The sequence below is a fragment of the Elephas maximus genome, chromosome X (genome assembly GCF_024166365.1).
Source record: "Elephas maximus indicus isolate mEleMax1 chromosome X, mEleMax1 primary haplotype, whole genome shotgun sequence".
NCBI lineage: Eukaryota > Metazoa > Chordata > Mammalia > Proboscidea > Elephantidae > Elephas > Elephas maximus.
The window spans coordinates 54,116,946-54,137,453 of record NC_064846.1 but is presented as its reverse complement, the minus strand read 5'-3'; the positions used below and the strand labels follow the sequence as shown (position 1 = coordinate 54,137,453).

The following is a 20,508-nucleotide window of genomic DNA, read 5'->3' as shown; positions in this document are numbered from 1 at the left end:
GCGGTCAATTAATGTAATTAATATCACTAAGCTGTACACGTGAAAACTGTGAAAGTGGCAAATGTTTTACCTATATTTTACAATAGCAACAACAAAATAGTGCAGCTGCTGAAGCTGTTTATGTACAAGCAAACACCTCATGGGATTTTTTTTCTTGGTTTGGAGGTTTAGGGTCATGGTTTCATGGGACATCCCAGTCAACTGGCCTAATACTGTTTTTTGTGCTTCTGTTCTACTTCTTAGTTCCTTACGAAGTGCCTGGGATCTTAAAAGCTTGCCAGTGGCCATCCAAGGCACAACAATTTGTCTCTATTTGCCTGTAGCAGAAGAGGAAGGATGTCAGGGTCTTAGTTACCTAGTGCTGCTATAACAGAAATACCAGGATGGAAAGGGGGCGTGTGCTGTCACATTATAGGGATTGCAACTAGGGTCGCATAACAATATGTGTATAAATTTTTGTATGAGAAATTAACTTGAGCTGTAAACTTTCACCTAAAGCACAATTAAAAAAAAAAAAAGCAATACCACCAGTGGATAGCTTTATCAAATAGAAGTTTATTCTCTCACAGTCTAGGAGCTAGAAGTCCAAATTCAGGATGCCAGCTCCAGGGAAAGGCTTTCTTTCTCTGTCGGCTCTGGAGGAAGTTCCTTGTCATCAATCTTCTCCTGGTCAAGGAGCTTCTCAGCGCAGGAACCTTGGGTCCAAATGACACGCTCTTCTCCCAGCTTTGCTTTCTTTGTTGTATGAGGTCCCCCTGTCTCTCTACTGGCTTCTCTCTTTTATATCTCAAAAGAAGTTCTACTCAAGATATACCCCAATCCTGTAGATTGAGCCCTGCCTCATTAACATAACTGCCTCTAATCCTACCTCATTGACATCATAGAGGTAGGATTTACAATATTAGATGACAAAATGGTGGCCAATCACACAATACTGGGAAACATGCCCTAGCCAAGTTGACACATATTTTTGGGGGATGCAATTCGATCCATGACAGTCAAAAACAGGAGGAGAAAACAGAATGTGTGTCTAATTGCCTCCATGAACAACTGCCTCCTTTGCCATGAGACCAGAAGAACTGGATGGTGCCTGGCTACCATTAATGAATGTTTTGACCAAAGATACCATATTTTTATGTAAACAATGCACATATTCTACGTTTTTTTGACAACTGCACCCTCTCCCTATGAGGCATTTTCATAAGCACACTAAGCTAATTTTTACCTCGCGGGGTGGGGTGGGGTGGGCGCAGTTGGCAAAAAAATGTGTAACACTGCATAATTTGCATAAAAATATGGTATTAGAGAAAAATCCTGAGCAAAAGGGAAAAATGCAGAACAGAATTCCAAAATCTCATGGAATCCAGACTTTCTGGAGCCACTGAAGCTGGATGAATCCCCAAAACTAATGCCTGACATATCTTTAAACTTTAAACCAAAAATATCCCCTGAAGTCTTTTTTTTATTGAAATTTTTTATTGTACTTTAAAAGAAGGTTTACAGAGCAAATTCGTTTCTCATTAAACAATTAATACATGTATTGTTTTGTGAAATTGGTTGCCAACCCCAGGACATGTTAGCACTTTCCCCTTCTTGACTTTGGGTTCCCCATTACCAGCTTTCCTGTCTCCTCTTTCCTTCTCATCCTTGCCTCTGGGCTGCTGTGCCCCCTCTCATTTTGTTTTATGGGCCTGTCTAATCTCTGGCTGAAGGGTGAACCTCAGGAGTGACTTCATTACTGGGTTATAAGCGTGTCTGGGAGCCATACCCTCAGGGTTTCTCCAGCTTCTGTCAGGCCGGTAAGTCTGGTCTTTTTTCCTTTTTTGGAGTTAGAATTTCGCTCTACATTTTTTTCCAGCTCTGTCCAGGACCCTCTATTGTGATCCCTGTCAGGGCAGTTGGTGGTAGTAGCCAGGCACCATCTAGTTGTGCTGGACTCAGTCTGGTGGAGGCAGTGGTAGTTGTGGTTGAAGTCTTTATTAAACTAAAATAATAAACCAAAAACCCGTTGCCATAGAGTTGATTCTGACTCCCAGTGACCCTACAGGATAGAGTAGAACTGCTCCGTAGGGTTTCCAAGGCTGTATATCTTTATGAAAGCTGACTGCCACATCTTTCTCCTGTGCAATGGCTGGTGGGTTCAAACTGCCAAACTTTCGGTTAGCAGCCAAGCACTTAACTACTGCGCCACCAACTTAATCAGTAAAGAATGTCTGCCTTAAGCGTTGTGCTCTTTTAGAGAATTACCTATATGTGATCAGACTGACAATAGCAACTTGAAAGGTTAGATGAGAAGCTTAGGGTGCAGTGAATTGATGTTAATGGTGGAAGAATAATTTGGAAAAGGATAGCAAGGATGGTTGCACAACTTGAAGAATGTATTCAATGCCACTGACTTGTACATGTAGAAATTGGTGAATTGGTGTATATTCTTATTTTAAAAAATAGTAATAATAATAAAAATATCCCATCCTTTTAACACTGTTACTATTTAACCTATTTGGCAGCTCCCTGAAAAGGCTCAGTGGGGAAAGCCCTATCCTCAGGGCATTTGTCAAAAGCAATTGCTTATCATAGCAGCTACCTTGGGCCATGATACCAGCTGAGGCAAACAAGAGTTAGGCCAAAAATCATAAAAGGGAGATCTGGAGAGTGAAATGTCCTCCACAGGGGTCTTTGAAAAACTCCAATATATTCCTGAAGATTTAAAGTCCACACACATATGGAAGACTGTACGCGTGCCCAGGAAAAGACCTGAGAACACCCTAATCTCTCACCTCCAGTTGACCTTGAGAGTTTGTGAAAGCAGGAAGTGAAGACTAAGGCGAGTTGTAAGCTGCCTACTAGAGCATTTTAAGGCATAGCCCAACAAACACACAACAGCCCCTTTGCAAAAGGTAGAATACTTACTGGTTCAATATATTCTAGGAAATCTCTGACCAAGTATTAGCTGACGACTAAACTAACTGAGCAGAGTTAAGTGGCCATATTCAACAGGAAACACAGACTTTACAGGAAAGACACTAAACAAACAAATAGCAACAACAAGCCCTGGAGGTGGGCAGGGAGGATCTGATTTCCAGAGTTGCCACATTGTTTAAAACAGAATTTTATAAGACACACATAAATAAACAGGAAAGTATGGCCCAAACACAATGGGACAAATAGCAATAAATAGAAACTGTCCCTGAGGAAGCCTAGACATTGGACTTACCAGACAAAGACTTTAAATAAGGTGTTATAAATATGTTCAGAGAACTAAATCAAACCATGTGTAAAGAATTAAAGGAAAGTATGAGAAAGATGTCTTACCATGTACAGAATATCAATAAGGAGATAGAAATTATAAAAAAGAACCACACAGAAATTGTCAAGTTGAAAAGTACAAAAATTAAAATAAAATATTTACTAGAGAAGTTCAAGTGCAGATCTGAGCTGCCAGAAAAAAAAGAAATCAGCAAATTTAAATACAGTTTAATTGAGATTACCCAGTCTGAGAAATAGGAAGAAAGAAAACATGAACAAAGCCTGAGAGACCTGTGGAACATCATCAAGTATATCAACACAGACATAATGAGAGTTCCAAAATGAGAGAAGAAAAGGGCAGAAAGTGTATTTGAAGAAATAATGTCCCAAACTCCTCCAATTTGAAGAAAAACATTAATCTACACATCCATGAAGCTCAATGAATTCTAAATAGGACAACCTCAAAGAGAACCACACCTAGACACATCATAACACTGGGAACATGACAAGCATTTCCACTCTTGCCACTTCTAATCAACTTTGTACTGGAGGTACTAGCCAGGGCAATTAGGCAAGAAAAATTAATAAAAGGCATCCATATTTGAAAGAAAGAAGTAAAACTCTATTTTCAGATGGTATAATCTTGTATATACAAGACATACAAAAATATATACAAATATAGAAAATCCTAAGGAACCCACAAAATTACTATTAGAACTAATAATTATGGCTAGAAAAAAATTAGTGGGGTTGCAGGATAGAGGTTCGATATGCAAAAGTCAATTGCATTTCTATACACTAGCAATGAACACTCCAAAAAGAAAACTAAGAAAACAATTCCATTTATGATAGCATCAAACAGAATAAAATACTTAGGAATAAATTTAACACACGAAATGCAAGACTTGTATACTGAAAACTATAAAACAATTTTGAAAGAAAGTAGAAAATATCTAAATAAATAGAAAGACATCCTGTGTTCATGGATAGGAAGACTTAGTATTTTAAGATGGCAATACTCCCCAAGTTGATCTACAGAATCAGCACAACCCTTATAAAAGTACAACTTTCTTTTTTTGCAGAAGTTGACAAAAATGAACCTAAAATTTACATGGAAATGCAAAGAGACACAACAGCCAAAACAATCATGAAAAAACAAAGTGGGAAAACTCACACTTCTCAAATTCAAAACTTACTATAAATATACAGTAATCAAGACTGTGTGGGACTGGCATAAGAACAGATATAAAGATCAATGGAATAGAAAGGAGAGAAATAAACCCAGACTTTCATGGGCAAATGATTTTCAACAGAGGTGCCTGGACAATTCAATAAAGAAAGAATAGCCTTTTCAACAAAAGGTGCTGGGACAACTGGATAGGCACATGTAAAAGAATTAAGTTGGATCCCCATCTCATACCATAGTCAAAAATAAATCAAAATAGATCAAAGACCTAAATGTAAAACTCTTAGGAGGAAACACCGGCATAAATCTCTCTGATGCTGGATTAGGCAATGATTTTTTACATATGACACCACTAGCAAAATCAAAAAAAAAAAATACATAAATTGAACTTCATCAGAATTGAACATTTTTGTGCTTCAAAGCACATTATCAAGAAATTGAAGACAACCCACAGAATGGGAGAAAATTTTTGCAAAGCATGTGGATCAACAATCAACAGCCACAGAAGCAGCAGTCAAGAAATCAAATGACGTACTGTTTTGGGCAAATCTGCTGCAAAAGACCTCTTTATATTGTTAAAAAGCAAAGATGTCACATTGAAGATTAAGGTACACCTGACTTAAACTATCGTCCTTTCAGTCTCCTCATATGCATGCGAATGCTGGACAATGCAAAAAGAAGACAGAAGAATTGATCCATTTGAGTTGTAGAGTTGGCAAAGGATATTGAATATACAATGGACTGCCAAAAGGACAACCAAATTTGTCTTAGAAGAAGTACAACCAGAATGCACCTTAGTAACGAGGATGGTGAGGAAAGACCAACAGCTAGGACACCATGTTTAATAGAGGGTCAGCAAAAACCAGGAATACTCTCAATGAGACGGACTGACACAATAGTTGCAAAAATGGACTCAAACATACCAATGATTATGAAGATGGCACAGGATTGGGCAATATTTCATTCAGTTATAGATAAGGTCGCTATGAGTCTAAGCAGACTCCAGCGGCTAACAACAACATCTGTCAAAGGTCTAGTATCCAGAATGTACAAAGAACTCTTACAATTCAACAACAAAAAGATAACCCAATTAAAAAAATGGGCAAGATATATGGATAGACATTTCTCCAAAGATAAACAAAGCCAATAAGGACATGAAAAGATGCTCAGTATCATTAGTCATTAGGGAAATGCAAATTAAAATCACAATTAGATACCAACTTACGCCCACCAGAAAGGATATAACATTTTTTAAACAGAAAAATAACAAGTGTTGGTGAGGATGTGGAGAAATTGGAACCCCCATACACTGCTGGTAGAAATGTAAAATGGTGCAGCTGCTGTGGAAAACAGTTTGGCAGTGTCTCAAAAAGTTTAATGTAGTTACCATATGACCCAGCAATTCCACTCTTAGGTGTACAAACGAGAGAAATGAAAATATATGTCGACACGAAAACTTGTACATGAATGTTGTTGTTGTCGTTAGGTGCCGTCAAGTCGGTTCTGACTCATAGCAACCCTATGTACAACAAAAGGAAACACTGCCCAGTCCTGTGCCATCCTCACAATTGTTGTTATGCTTGAGCCCATTGTTGCAGCCACTGCGCCGATCCATTTCCTTGAGGGTCTCCCTCATTTTCGCTGACCCTCTACTTTACGAAGCATGATGTCCTTCTCCAGGGACTGGTCCCTCCTGATAACATGTTCCAAGTATGTGAGACATAGTCTCACCATCCTTGTTTTTAAGAAGCATTCTGGCTGTACTTCTTCCAGGACAGATTTGCTCATTCTTTTGGCAGAACATGAATGTTTATGGCAGCATTACTCATAAAAGCCAAAAAGTGGAAACAATCCAAATGTCCATCAACTAATGGATAAGTAAAATGTGGTATATCCATACAACAGAGTATTATTCAGCCATAAAAAGGAATGAAGTACTGACACATACAACAACATGGAGGAACCTTGAAAACATCATACTAAGTGAAAGAAGCCAATCACAGAAAACCACGTATTGTACGAGTTCATTTATATGAATTGCCCAGAGTAGGCAGATCCATAGAAACAGAAAAGCAAATCAGTGGTTGCCTAGGGCTGGGTGGGGGATAAAAGAGAGTGGTGGTGGTGGCCAGTGACTGTTAATGGTCACAGGGTTTCTTTCCGGGGTGATGGAAATGACTTAAAATAGTTACACAATACTAATATTATATACTAATAACTGGCACAGTAGTTAAAGCCAATTGATTGCTAACCAGCAGCTCTGCAGGAGAAAGGTGTAGCAGTCTGCTCCTGTAAAGATTTACAGCCTTGGAAACCCTATGGGGCAGTTCTACTCTGTCCTGTAGGGTCGCCATGAGTCGGAATCAACTTGATGGCAACGGGTTTAACCAGATACTTAATAGAATATACTGGTAACCACTTTAAAAGGGTGAATTTTATGGTGTGTGAATTATCTCAGTACAGCTGATACAGAAAATAAAAAAAAATAAAACCTACAGGGGTTCCTCGCAAGCAAACAACAATGTGTAAGGGTTAATAGGTGCACTTGGACCAACTAGGAAGCCCACAGTCTAAATTTTACAGCCTAGCATGTAGAGGAGCTCCTAAAAAAGCCCCATTTTCCATGTGACAGACACCAGTGCAATCCAGGAAGCTGATCCAGGGCCTACTTCATCGTGCTAATTGTCTTCTGTTCATTTTTAACTGAGGTTTGTTATTAGCAAAAGATTAAAAGGACCAAAATGAAACTCCTGAATACGCTTCAAACCCATTGCCACTGAGTCAATTCCGACTCATAGTGACCATATAGGACAGAGTAGAACTGCCCCATGGGGTTTTCGAGGAGCGGCTGGTGGATTCGAACAGCCAAACTTTGGTTAGCAGCTGTAGCTCTTAACCACTGTACCACCAGGGCTCCGAATACACTTTACTAGATACAATTTCTTACTCAGGTCACCATGTTTTACTTGCCTAACTCCTGTTTGTTACAGATGTGGGATACCACTCACACCTCCACTCCTGCAGGCTTTTGATAGAGCACACACACAAGGGTCTGTTTTAATAATTTCAATGATAATAATGACAGATAATAATAATATCTTACATTTAAACAGCACTTAATGTTTGCCAGGTACATCCTAAGTACTTTACCTATATTAGCTCTGCGAATCCCCCTAACAACGTACTATTTTACAAACGAGGAAGCCACAGCATAGAGGGGTTAAGCAACTTACCCAGGGTCAAGTCCAGATTCCAACCCAGACAGTCTTGGTCCAGAGTCTGCACTCTTAATGTGGGCAAGCCCCCATAACTCCTCTGATGGAGGGGTTCTTATAAACCACATGGGAGAACATGGCTTAGGACTGAGGTCAAAGTGGGGCTTCTTACTTCCTACTCCCTCCACCTCAGATTTTAAATCTTAGTAACTGTACCTTCAAGGAGCCCTGGTGGTGCAATGGTTAAGCACTAGGCTGCTAACTGAAAGGTTGGCAGTTAGAACCCACTTAGTAGCTTTGCAGGGGGAAAGACCTGGCATTCTGCTCCTGTAAAGATTACAGTCTAGAAAACACTATGGGGCAGTTTTACTCGGTCTTATAGGTTTGCCATGAGTTGGAATTGACTCGACGGCACCTAACAACTGTACCTTCAGGCACCACAGACAACAGAGGGAGTAATTCTTCTATATAAATTTGTTCTCTGGTGGCGAAGTGGTTAAGTGCTAGGGCTGCTAACCAAACGGTCAGCAGTTCGAATCTGCCAGGCACTCCTTGGAAACCCTATGGGGCAGTTCTACTCTGTCCTCTAGGGTCGCTATGAGTTGGAATCGACTCAACCGCTCTGGGTTTGGTTTTTTGGTTTGGTTTGTTCAAAACACTTTGGTCCTGGGGGTGGGAATCAGGGAGAAGTATAATTGGATTAGGGGTAAAGAAAGCATATCTTCTTCATGACCCAATGAGCAAAGGCAAGAAAAAATAAAAGCACCATGGAAGGGAAGGAGAAATCACATGGGGTGGGGGAGGTTCCCTTAGTGAGGCTTCAGATAGGAGTTACCAGGGTGATGCCCAGAGGCCAGTGAGTGCAGGGGCCAGCAGGGTCTTCGGTTTTGTCTCTCTGATCATTTGTCTGTTTTTAGTCACACTTGTGGCCTCCATTATCTGCCTGATAAAAGGCTGCCATAGCAATGAGCTCTGCCTCTGCTTTTCATTTCGGTGAAACACCAGTTTTCCCAAGAAGCTTTTTACATAAAATCCAGACATTTCACTCCCAGCACATCACGTTTTTCTTTTATCAGAACACTAATGCATGAGCTCAGTGGAAAGTGGCTCACTGTCCTCAGAATTGCTACCAGGGAAAGATAAGTGATAGAAGAGCAGTGGAAAAATACAAGGACAGAAAAAGCTTGCAGTTTTTTGGCTTTGTTTTTCTGCTTTCACACTAGGCAATTTTGTAAGAGATAAGAATCCAGTGATAAGCCAAGGGATGAGAACCATGCTTCTCAGTTTGTGGTTGTTGTTGTTATCCTCCTGCATGTCCGTATACATGAATGCACATTTACATTCGTCATTTATTATTTCAGTAAATATTTACTGAGTGCCTACTATGTGCCAGGCATCCTTTTAGGCACTGAGGATCCAGCAGTGAACAAAACAGATGAAAAGTTCTGCCGTCATTTACGTACTTCTTCCTCTTCATCTCTGTCTTAGCTATCTAGTGGTGTCATAACAGAAATACCACAAGTGGATGGCTTCAACAAACAGAAGTTTATTCTCTCACAGCCTAGTAGGCTGGAAGTCCAAATTCAGGACATCAGCTCCAGGGGAAGGCTTTCTTTCTCTAGAGGAAGGTCTGTATCATCTATCTTCCCTTGGTAGAGGGGCTTCTCAGGCTTAGGGACCCCGGGTCCAAAGGATGTGCAATGCTCCCCATGCTGCTTTCTTAGTGGTATGAGGTCCCCCACTCTCTGCTCTCGATTCTCTCTCCTTTTATCTCTTGTAAAATAAAAGGTGATGCAGGCCACACCCCAGGGAAACTCCCTTTACATTGGATCAGGGAAGTGATCTGAGTAAGGGTGTTACATTCCACCCTAATCCTCCTCTTCAATATAACCCAATCCTGCCTCATTAAACCACAGGCAGAGATTAGAATTTATAACACACAGGAAAATTACATCAATCACAAAATGGAGGACAACCACACAATACTGGAAATCATGGCCTAGCCAAGTTTACACATATTTTTGGGGGGCCACAATTCAATCTATAACAATCTCCCTCCTCTCCTTTTCCTCCTTCATCTAGAGAAACAAAACCAAACCCATTGCCTTTGAGTTGATTCCAACTCATAGTGACCCTTTAGGACAGAGTAGAACTGCCGCATAGAGTTTCGAAGGAGTAGCTGGTGGATTCAAACTGCCAACCTTTTGGTTAGCAGCCGTAGCTCTTAACTACTACACCACCAGGGCCAGGCTCTAAATTAGGAGACCTGGGTTCTGGTCCAAGCTCTGCCACTAATTAGATGTGTGACCTTCTCTAACATCTCCAGGATAAGGTGCCCTCTCTGTAGCTTCTGAGGATGAGTAAAACACCTGTCTTGGAGCTGTGAAGAACCCTCAGATCAATCCAATACAGACTCTGTTTTCTAATACAGGACTCACAGACTAGTAGGAAAGCCAGACAAACTTCCAGACAACTATGATGCAAAGTGGAAGGAGAGAGAGAAAAGAAACAGACAATGATGATTAAGAGAACAAGAAATCTAGGTTTCCAAAAAAGTGGCACTGGCTTTGGGCCTTAAGTGTTGGGTAAGTGTGAACGGACAGGCGTAGTATCATGGATTGAATTGTGTCCCCCCCCCCAAAATGTGTCAACTTGGTTAGGCCATGATTCCCATTACTGTGTGGCTGTCTTCCATTTTGTGATTGTAATTTTACGTTAAAGAGGATTAGGGTGGGATTGTAACACCACCCTTACCCAGGTCCCATCCCTGATCCAATGTAAAGAGAGTTTCCCTGGGGTGTGGCCCGCACCGACTTTTATCTTACAAGTGATAAAAGGGAAGGGAAGCAAGCGGAGAGTTGGGGACCTCATACCACCAAGAAAGCAGGGGCGGGAGCAGAGAGCATCCTTTGGACTAGGAGAAGCTCCTAGTCTGGGGGAAGACTGATGAGAAGGCCGACAGAGAGAAAGCCTTCCTCTAGAGCTGACACCCTCAATTTGGACTTCTAGCCTCCTACACTGTGAGAGAATAAATTTCTCTTTGTTAAAGCCATCCACTTGTGGTATTTCTGTTATAACAGCACTAGATAACTAAAATACATAGTTTTCAAGGAAGAATGCAGAGAGGGAATAAAAAGACCCAGCAACAGGAGAGTAATTGATGATCAAGGCTCCTGTGGGGTAGCAGAGAGTAGTTCAGTGTGGCCGGAACACAATGAAAGAGACAAATACCCAACTCATGTGAATTTTTACAATGAAACAAAAGGTGGAGACACTTTGTGCTTTGGCCCATAATCTCAATGTTAGTTGCTCATTGTGCTCAACATTTATAACCAATATTTTTGAGTGATCACCAATGAAAGAATTCCAATAATAGCACTAGGATTTCTATTCTTACTTACAGATAGAATGAGTTACCCAACCAGAGCTATTCATGTATATAAAATATAAAATGTGGACACATACGGAGACTTTTAAAGTGAACCAGTTTCTTCCAAATTTAAAGAATGAAACTCCCATACATGTCGCTGGAAATAATATTATTTGTGTTTCCATCAACCTCATAAAATGAGATCTAGGTAAGCAAACTTTCCTCACCCTTTCCTAACTAAATACTGTTACCAAGTAAGATCGAAGAGCTAAAAGTCTTCACCAGATAAAAGTAAACAGTTTCAACACTAACACCATGAAAGCATCTTAAGGAAATACCTCAAATAAGGTACACTGAGGCAAGCATTCACATAACCACCCAAACCAAACCCACTGCCATTGATTGAGTCCATTCCGACTCATAGCGACCCTACTGGACAGAGCAGAACCACCCCAGAGTTTCCAAGGAGCACCTAGTGGATCAGAACTGCCGGCCTCTTGGCTAGCAGCCATAGCACTTAACCACTATGCCACCAGGGTTTCCTTCATATAACCACAGCAAAATAATTTTTTTTAATAATTTTTATTGTGCTTTAAGTGAAAGTTTACAAATCAAGTCAGTCTCTCACACAAAAACCCATATACACCTTGCTACACACTCCCAGTTACTCTCCCCTAATGAGACAGCCTGCTCCCTCCCTCCACTCTCTCTTTTTGTGTCCATTTTGCCAGCTTCTAACCCCCTCCACCCTCTTATCTCCCCTCCAGGCACGAGACGCCAACATAGTCTCAAGTGTCCACCTGATCCAAGAAGCTCACTCCTCACCAGCATCCCTCTCCAACCCATTGTCCAGTCCAATCCATGTCTGAAGAGTTGGCTTCAGGAATGGTTCCTATCCCGAGCCAACAGAAGGTCTGGGGGGCATGACCACCGGGGTCCTTCTAGTCTCAGTCAGACCATTAAGCCTGGTCTTTTTAAGAGAATTTGGGGTCTGCATCCCACTGCTCTCCTGCTCCCTCAGGGGTTCTCTGTTGTGTTCCCTGTCAGGGCAGTCATCGGTTGTAGCCGGGCACCATTTAGTTCTTCTGGTCTCAGGCTGATGAAGTCCCTGGTTCATGTGGCCCTTTCAGTCTCTTGGGCTCGTAATCGCCTCATGTCTTGGTGTTCTTCATTCTCCCTTGATCCAGGTGGGTTGAGACCAATTGATGGATCTTAGATGGCCACTTGCTAGCACCCAAAACCCCAGACGCCACTCTTCAAAGTGGGATGCAGAATGTTTGCTTAATAGATTTTATTATGCCAATTGACTTCGATGTCCCCTGAAACCATGGTCCCCAGACCCCTGCCCCTGCTATGCTGGCCTTCAAAGCATTCAGTTTATTCAGGAAACTTCCTTGCTTTTAGTTTAGTCTAGTTGTGCTGACCTCGCCTGTATTGTGTGTTGTCTTTCCCTTTACCTAAAGTAGTTCTTATCTACTATCTAATCAGTGAATGTCCCTCTCGCACCCTCCCCCCTCTTGTAACCAGAAAAGAATGTTTTCTTCTCAGTTTAAACTATTTCTCAAGTTCTTATAATAGTGGTCTTATACAATATTTGTCCTTTTGCAACTAATTTCATTCAGCATAATGCCTTCCAGGTTCCTCCATGTCATGAAATGTTTCATAGATTCCTCATTGTTCTTTATCGATGCGTAGTATTCCATTGTGTGAATATACCATAATTTATTTATCCATTTGTCCGTTGATGGGTATCTTGGTTGCTACCATCTTTTTGCTATTGTCAACAGTGCTGCAATAAACATGGGTGTGCATATATCTGTTCATGTAAAGGCTCTTATTTCTCTAGGATATATTCCCAGGAATGGGATTGCTGGATCATATGGTAGTTCTATTTCTAGGTTTTTAAGGAAGTGCCAAATTGATTTCCAAAGTGGTTGTACCATTTTACATTCCCACCAGCAGTGTAGAAGTGTTGCATCTCTCCACAGCCTCTCCAACATTTATTATTTTGTGTTTTTTGGATTAATGCCAGCCTTGTTGGAGTGAGATGAAATCTCGTTGTAGTTTTGATCTGCATTTCTCTAGTGGCTAATGATCGTGAACATTTCCTCATGTATCTGTTAGGTACCCGAATGTCTTCTTTAGTGAATTGTCTGTTCATATCTTTTGCCCATTTTTTAATTGGGTTATTTGTTTTTTTGTAGTTGAGTTTTCGCAGTATTATGTAGATTTTAGAGATCAGGTGCTGATCAGAAATGTCACAGCTGAAAACTTTTTCCTAGTCTGTAAGTAGTCTTTTTACTCTTTTGGTGAAGTCTTTGGATGAGCATAGGTGTTTGATTTTTAGGAGCTCCCAGTTATCTAATTTTTCTTCTGCATTCTTAATAATGTTTTGTATGCTGTTTATGCCATGTATTAGGGCTCCTAATAACCCTATTTTTTCTTCCATGATATTTATCGTTTTAGATTTTATATTTAGGTCTTTGATCCACTTTGAGTTAGTTTTTGTGCATGGAGTGAGGTATGGGTCTTGTTTCATTTTTTTGCAGATGGATATCCAGGTATGCCAACACCATTTGTTAAAAAGACTGTCTTTTCCCCATTTAACTGTTTTGGGGCCCTTGTCAAATATCAGCTGCTCATATGTGGATGGATTTATGTCTGGATTCTCAATTCTGTTCCATTCGTCCATGTATCTGTTGTACCAGTACCAGGCTGTTTTGACTACTGTGGCAGTATAATAGGTTCTAAAATCAGGTAAAGTAAGGTCACCCACTTTGTTATTCTTTTTCAGTAATGCCTTATTTATCCGGGGCCTCTTTCCCTTCCATATGAAGTTGGTGATTTGTTTCTCCATCTTATTAAAGAATGTCTTTGGGATTTGGATTGGAATTGCATTAAATGTATAGATCGCTTTTGGTAGAATAGACATTTTAATAATGCTAAGTCTTTCTATCCACGAGCAAGGTATGTTTTTCCACTTACATAAGTCTCTTTTGGTTTCTCGCAGAAGTGTACTGTAGTTTTCTTTGTGTAAGTCTTTTACATCTCTGGTAAGATTTATTCCTAAGTATTTTATCTTCTTGGGGGCTACTGTGAATGGTATTGATTTGGTGATTTCCTCTTCAATGTTCTTTTTGTTGGTGTAGAGGAATTCAACTGATTTTTGTACGTTCATCTTGTATCCCGATACTCTGCTGAACTCTTCTATTAGTTTCAGTAGTTTTCTGGAGGATTCCTTAGGGTTTTCTGTGTATAAGATCATGTCATCTGCAAAGAGAGATACTTTGACTTCTTCCTTGCCAATCTGGATGCCCTTTATTTCTTTATCTAGCCTAATTGCTCTGGCTAGAACCTCCAGCCCAATGTTGAATAAGAGCGGTGATAAAGGGCGTCCTTGTCTGGTTCCCAATCTCAACGGGAATGTTTTCAGGCTCTCTCCATTTAGGGTGATGTTGGCTTTTGGCTTTGTATAAATGCCCTTTACTATGTTGAGGAATTTTCCTTCTATTCCTACTTTGCTGAGAGTTTTTATCATGAATGGGTGTTGAACTTTGTCAAATGCCTTTTCTGTATCGATGGATAAAATCATGTGATTCTTGTCTTTTGTTTTATTTATGTGGTGGTTTACATTAATTGTTTTTCTAATGTTGAACCACCCCTGCATACCTGGTATGAATCCCACTTGGTCATGGTGCATTATTTTTTTGATATGTTGTTGAATTCTATTGGCTGGAATTTTGTGGAGGATTTTTGCATCTACGTTTATGAGGGATGTAACTCTATAATTTTCTTTTCTTGTGGTGTCTTTACCTGGTTTTGGTATCAGGGATACGGTGGCTTCATAGAATGAGTTTGGTAATATTCTGTGCTTTTCTGTGCTGGCATTTAGATATTCCGTGTGTTTATGAGCTTCTTTCTGGATGTCCTGTCCTTCACCAAAAGTGGTGTGTTGAAGTCTCCTACCATTATTGTGGAGCTATGTACCTCACATTTCAATGCTGATAGACTTTGTTTTATGTATCTTGCAGCACTGTCATTGGGTGCATAAATATTTAATATGGTTATATCTTCTTGGTGTATTGTCCCTTTAATCATTATATAGTGTCCTTCCTTATCCTTTATGATACATTTAACTTTAAAGTCTATTTTGTCAGAAATTAATATTGCCACTCCTGCTCTTTTTTGATTTTTGTTTGCTTGATATATTTTTTTCCATCCTTTGAGTTTTAGTTTGTTTTTGTCTCTAAGTCTAAGGTGTGTCTCCTGTAGGCAGCATATAGACGGATCTTGTTTTTTAATCCATTTTGCCACTCTGTCTCTTTATTGGTGCATTTAGTCCATTTACATTCAGGGTAATTACGGATAGGTATGAATTTAGTGCTATCATTTTGATGTCTTTTTTTTGTGTTTTTGACAGTTTCTTTTTCCCACTTAATTTTATGTGCTGAGTAAAATATATATATATATATATAGTCCTTTCCTCATATTGTTGTTGATTTTGTTTCTGCTGAGTCTTTATTATTTTTCCCTTGTATTTTATTTTGTTGAGTAGGATAGTTTGTCTCCTCTGTGGTTACCTTATTATTTACCCCTATTTTTCTAAATTTAAAACTAACTTTTATTTCTTTGTATCGCTGTTATCTTCCTCTCCATATGGAAGGTGTATGATTACATTTCTTAGTCCCTCTTTATTATTTTAATGTTGTCTTCTTTTATATAATAACATCGCTGTTACCCTGTTTTGAGCTTTTTTTTTTTCATTATCTTGCTTTGTTTTTTTGGATTTCCCTGTCTGTGTTGACTTCTGGTTGCTCTGCCCAGTGTTCTAGTCTTGGGTTCATACTTGATATTATTGATTTTCTAACCAAAGAACTCTCTTTAGTATTTCTTGTAGTTTTGGTTTCATTTTTATGAATTCCCTCAACTTGTGTTTATCTGGAAATGTCTTAAGTTCACCTTCATATTTAAGAGACAGTTTTGCTGGATATATGATTCTTGGCAGGCAATTTTTTTCCTTCAATTTTTTAAATATGTCATCTCATTGTCTTCTTGCCTGCATGGTTTCTGCTGAGTAGTCTGAGCTTATTCTTATTGGCTCTCCTTTGTAGGTGACTTTTCGGTTACCCCTCGCTGCTCTTATAATTCTCTCTTTATCTTTGGTTTTGGCAAGTTTGATTATAATATGTCTTGGTGACTTTCTTTTAACATATACCTTATGTGGAGTTCGATGAGCATCTTGAATAGATATCTTCTCATCTTTCACAATATCAGGGAAGTTTTCTGCCAACAAATCTTGAACAATTCTCTCTGTATTTTCTGTTATCCCTCCCAGTTCTGGTACTCCAATCACTCATAGGTTATTTCTCTTGATAGAGTCCCACATGATTCTTAAGGTTTCTTCATTTTTTTTAATTCTTTTATCTGATTTTTCTTCAAATATATTAGTGCCAAGTGATTTATCTTTGAGTTCAGAAATTCTAGCTTCTACTTGCTCAATTCTGCTCCTCTGACTTTCTATTGAGTTGTCTAATTCTGTAATTTTATTGTTAATCTTCTGAATTTCTGATTGCTGTCTATGGATCGTTCCAGCTTATTAAACTTTTCATTATATTCCTGAATAATCTTTCTGATTTCTTCAGTTGCTTTATCTGTGTGTTCCTTGGCTTGTTCTGCATATTGCCTCATTTCTTTCCTCATGTCCTGAAGGGTTCTGTATATTAAACTTTTGTATTCTGCATCTGGTAATTCCAGGAACGCACTTTCATCTAAAAGATCCCTGGATTCTTTGTTTTGAGAGCCTGTTGAGGTGATCATGGTCTGTTTCTTTATGTGACTTGATATTGACTGTTGTCTCCGAGCCATCTCTAAGTTATTGTATTAGTTTATGCTTGCTTACTGTGTCGTAGCTGCTTGCTTCGTTTTGTTTTGGTATACCCCTATGGGTTGCTTGAGTGAGCTAGCTTGATTATTTTCACCTTTGGAGCTCTGATGTCCTGTCCCCAGCTGGCTAGAGCTGTTACCAGGTATATCAGTCTAGGAGTCCATTCAGTTTTCTTATATGAATTCAGCTCAGGTTTCCAGGTAGCTGATCATCAAGTGTGTGGTACAGGCTCTGTCCTCTGTCCTACAGTCTTAGAGGGGCAGGGGTGATTGGCGTATATACCGGTATCTGATTGCAGCAGGGGGTCATGCTCGGAATAAGGCAGGGGGCTGAGAACCAACCCCCAGGTGTCTCTGAGGAAAACGCGTCCCTCTTCCCTAGAGCATGCAGGTGGGTGGGTTCTGCAGAGGGACCATGGGCACCCAAAGTTTTTGGTTGTAAGGACTGGGAGGTACCAGTTATCTTTGGACCCCTGTCACGGGTGGCTGGGTGACCTGAGTGGAGCTACCAGTCCTTAGGTCCCTGATGTGGGTAGGTGAGGACCTTGTTTAATAGGCAAAGCTATGTCAAATGTCAAACACCCACCTCTCCACCACACAGCTGAAATGGTTGGAGTTTGCCAACAAGGGCCTATTCTCCCGAAATAGGCCTACACAGGTCCATGTAGAAGGGAAAGGTGCTCAAGGTCCATGGATGGTTTATGCCTGGACGGGAGCCAGTTCTGTCTTGAGCTCCCCCAGTTATTGGAGCTAGCAAATTATCTTTTCCCCCAAATGCAAATTTTTTCCTTCCCCAAGGCCGGGAGGATGGCTCTAGGTGCTCAACAGGGCCTATCTCGGGCCCAGGGATTCAGCTGCTGAAGCTGGCTTGGGGGTGGGGGGTGGGCATGGTAAAATATACGCAAGTACTTAGCTTTTGCCGAGAGCGCTGTTCTTCTCAGTTTCCAGAGGCGTGAGTAGGCCGTGTGGCTGGCTGCTTCTCCCTGAGGAAACTGTGGCTGAACGCTAGTACCAGCCCGGCACCACTGCCGCTCTGGGAATGGTGCCTCAGGGTGTCCGGTAACTCCTCTTCACTTGTGAATGGTCTCTTCCTCCCCCTGCCCCTCAGTTCTTGTCTAAGCTTGCCTTTGATGCTCAGGGTTCCCAGCTTGTCACAGATACGCAAAGCTAAATGCTTTGGCAACTAGCCAATTTCCTCTCTACCAAATCCTTGCCCTCTTTGCTCCCTTTAAGTTAACCAAACTTGCTACCTCTGATGAGGTTACTATTGCTTCATAATATACCACATCAAAACTCAATGGCATGAAACAATCTTTTTATTTTGCTCTTGGATTCTGTGGTTCAGGAATTGCAACAGAAATTGTTTCTGCTTCATCAGGTGGGAAGACTCAATGGTTGGGCGCGTTAATCATCTAGAGATGTCTTCATTGACAGGTCTGCTGGGTGGTGTCGGCTGTTGCCTGAAACCTCAGCTGGGGCTGCTGATCAGAGGATCTGTAGGTCGCCTCACCTCACAGGCCTGAGATCTCTAACGGCGTGGCAGCCTCGGGGTAATTGGGCTCCTCACCTGGAGGCTCACCACCACCACCAGTTGCCACTGAGGTGATTCCAACTCATGGCGACCCCATGTGTGTCAGAGTAGAACTGTGCTCCGTAGGGTTTTCAATGGCTTGATTTTTCAGAAGTAGATAGTCAGGTCTTTCTTCTGAGGTACTTCTGGGAGGTCTTGAACCTCCAACCTTTTGGTTTAGCAGCTGAGCATGTTAACCAGGACTCTACAAATGAATGTCCCTAAGAAAAGGGCAGAAAAGCTGCATCACCTCTTATGGCCTAGCCTCAGAAGGCACATCATCTTATTTCTCCCTATTCGGTTGGTCAATACAGTCAAAGCCTGCCTGGACAGAGGCAAAGCAGTCAGGACATTTACCCTACTTGCCAATGGAAGGATGGCAAGGTCACACTGTAGAAGAGAGTGTGGGATGAGAGACAATGTTGTGGTCATCTTTGAAAAATATAATCGGTCACATTCTCCCATCTACTTATCTTGCTTAAGTATACTCTGATGTGATTTTTTTTTTAAAGAAGAAATAATCCCAGGGGACTACTATTTTACCTAAGGCTCCTGAGCTCTGTTAGAGGGGAATCAAATACTTCCATCCACATTCAACCTCAAACCTTTCTTGTTCATCACATCAGACCATTTCTCTATTTATGAATGGAAACTCTGGTGGTGTAGTGGTTAAGTGCTACGGCTGCTAAGCAAGAGGCTGGCAGTTGAAATCTGCCAGGCACTCCTTGGAAACTCTATGGGGCAGTTCTACTCTGTCCTATAGGGTTGCTATGAGTCGGAATCGACTCGACAGCAGTGGGTTTGGCTTCTTTCGGCAGCGAGAGTTTGGTCTTCTACAGGCTGCTGAACCTAGAAATGATCACTCTGAGGGTAAAAGCAGCCCCTGAGCTGGCCTGGTACTATCAGCTATGCCTTGGTGTGGCTAGCAACTGGCCTGTCCTTAACAGCTAGACTTTGGGGTTCTCCTGATGAACATAATCTCACAGGACATCAACATCGGTCAAGGCCACTCTGTGACCATGCTGGATCAAGACAAAAATCAAAACCACTGCAGTAACCCTATCTGAAAAGAGACAAAACATGAACTTTGGTCAAACCACAAAAATTGTCAAATATCCTCCCATTCTGGCTAATATGAGTGACTACCACTTCCTTATGAATTATCCTCATTCTAGTCTATTGTCCTTCTAAATAAGGCTCATTAAGATACCCAATCATAGAATCACCCCACTTCCTGACAAAATCCAAATCCATAGCAAAACTCCAGTTCTTTAAATCCTTCCCCAAATCACCTGACACGAGAACAACTGCTGTAATAAATCTTTTCTAACCCCTTCTACTGAGATGCCCCCGGGGCTCCCCATGGTGTGCATTCTCCCTTGATGCAATGCGTAAAAAACCCAACTTGTTCAACCACAGGTGGGTTCCTGGTGTTCTTTGGCTAGAGGGCATTGATGGCTCCTCTAAAGATCTTAACATCAGAGAACACATTTCTTGCCAAGGTCATTTCTGATCCCCTGAACCTCAGCTTTCAGTCAGACTTTGGATTTAGAAGACAATTATATTAATTCCTTAGAGTTCGAGAAGCTATTAAATGGCCCTATAGTTAAAATATGTATCAAATTAGGTAAATCCTCCAGGTTTCCTCCAAATCCCCTAATCAAGTGCAGAAAGATTATCCCTACAGCAGCGGCAAGAACTCTCCTGCCTGCAACAGTCACAGGACCTAAGGGCAACATGGCTTCAGGCATAATGGTGCCTAAGCCTCTGCTGTGGGAAAACAATAGGGATACACAGGATAACTGGCTCTTCAGTAGCAAATACTGGATTCCAGAACATTTCTGCCTCCTCCTCCTCTTGCCAAGGAGTTCTTCATTTTTCTTCTAATCTTATTGTGCAAAGATAAAATGTAACATTAATTATGACAATTACCCTTTTTTTCCTGCCCTTTTACACTTCTCAAGGAGCCCTGGAGGTTCAGTGGTTAAGCGGTAGGCTGCTAACCAAAAGGTCAGCAGTTTGAACCCACTAGCCACTC

The 20,508-nt window shown here is 40.9% G+C and overlaps 1 protein-coding gene across 1 annotated transcript in view; it reads left to right on the top strand.

Annotated features, from left to right (window-relative positions):
* The window catches only part of ZCCHC18 (zinc finger CCHC-type containing 18), a 51,292-nt gene that overhangs the window by 29,040 nt on the left and 1,744 nt on the right, over positions 1–20,508 (top strand). Inside the window, 2 exon segments of the mRNA XM_049871635.1 lie at positions 11,051–11,225; positions 11,785–11,929. The gene's annotated coding sequence lies outside the window, so the exon portion shown is untranslated.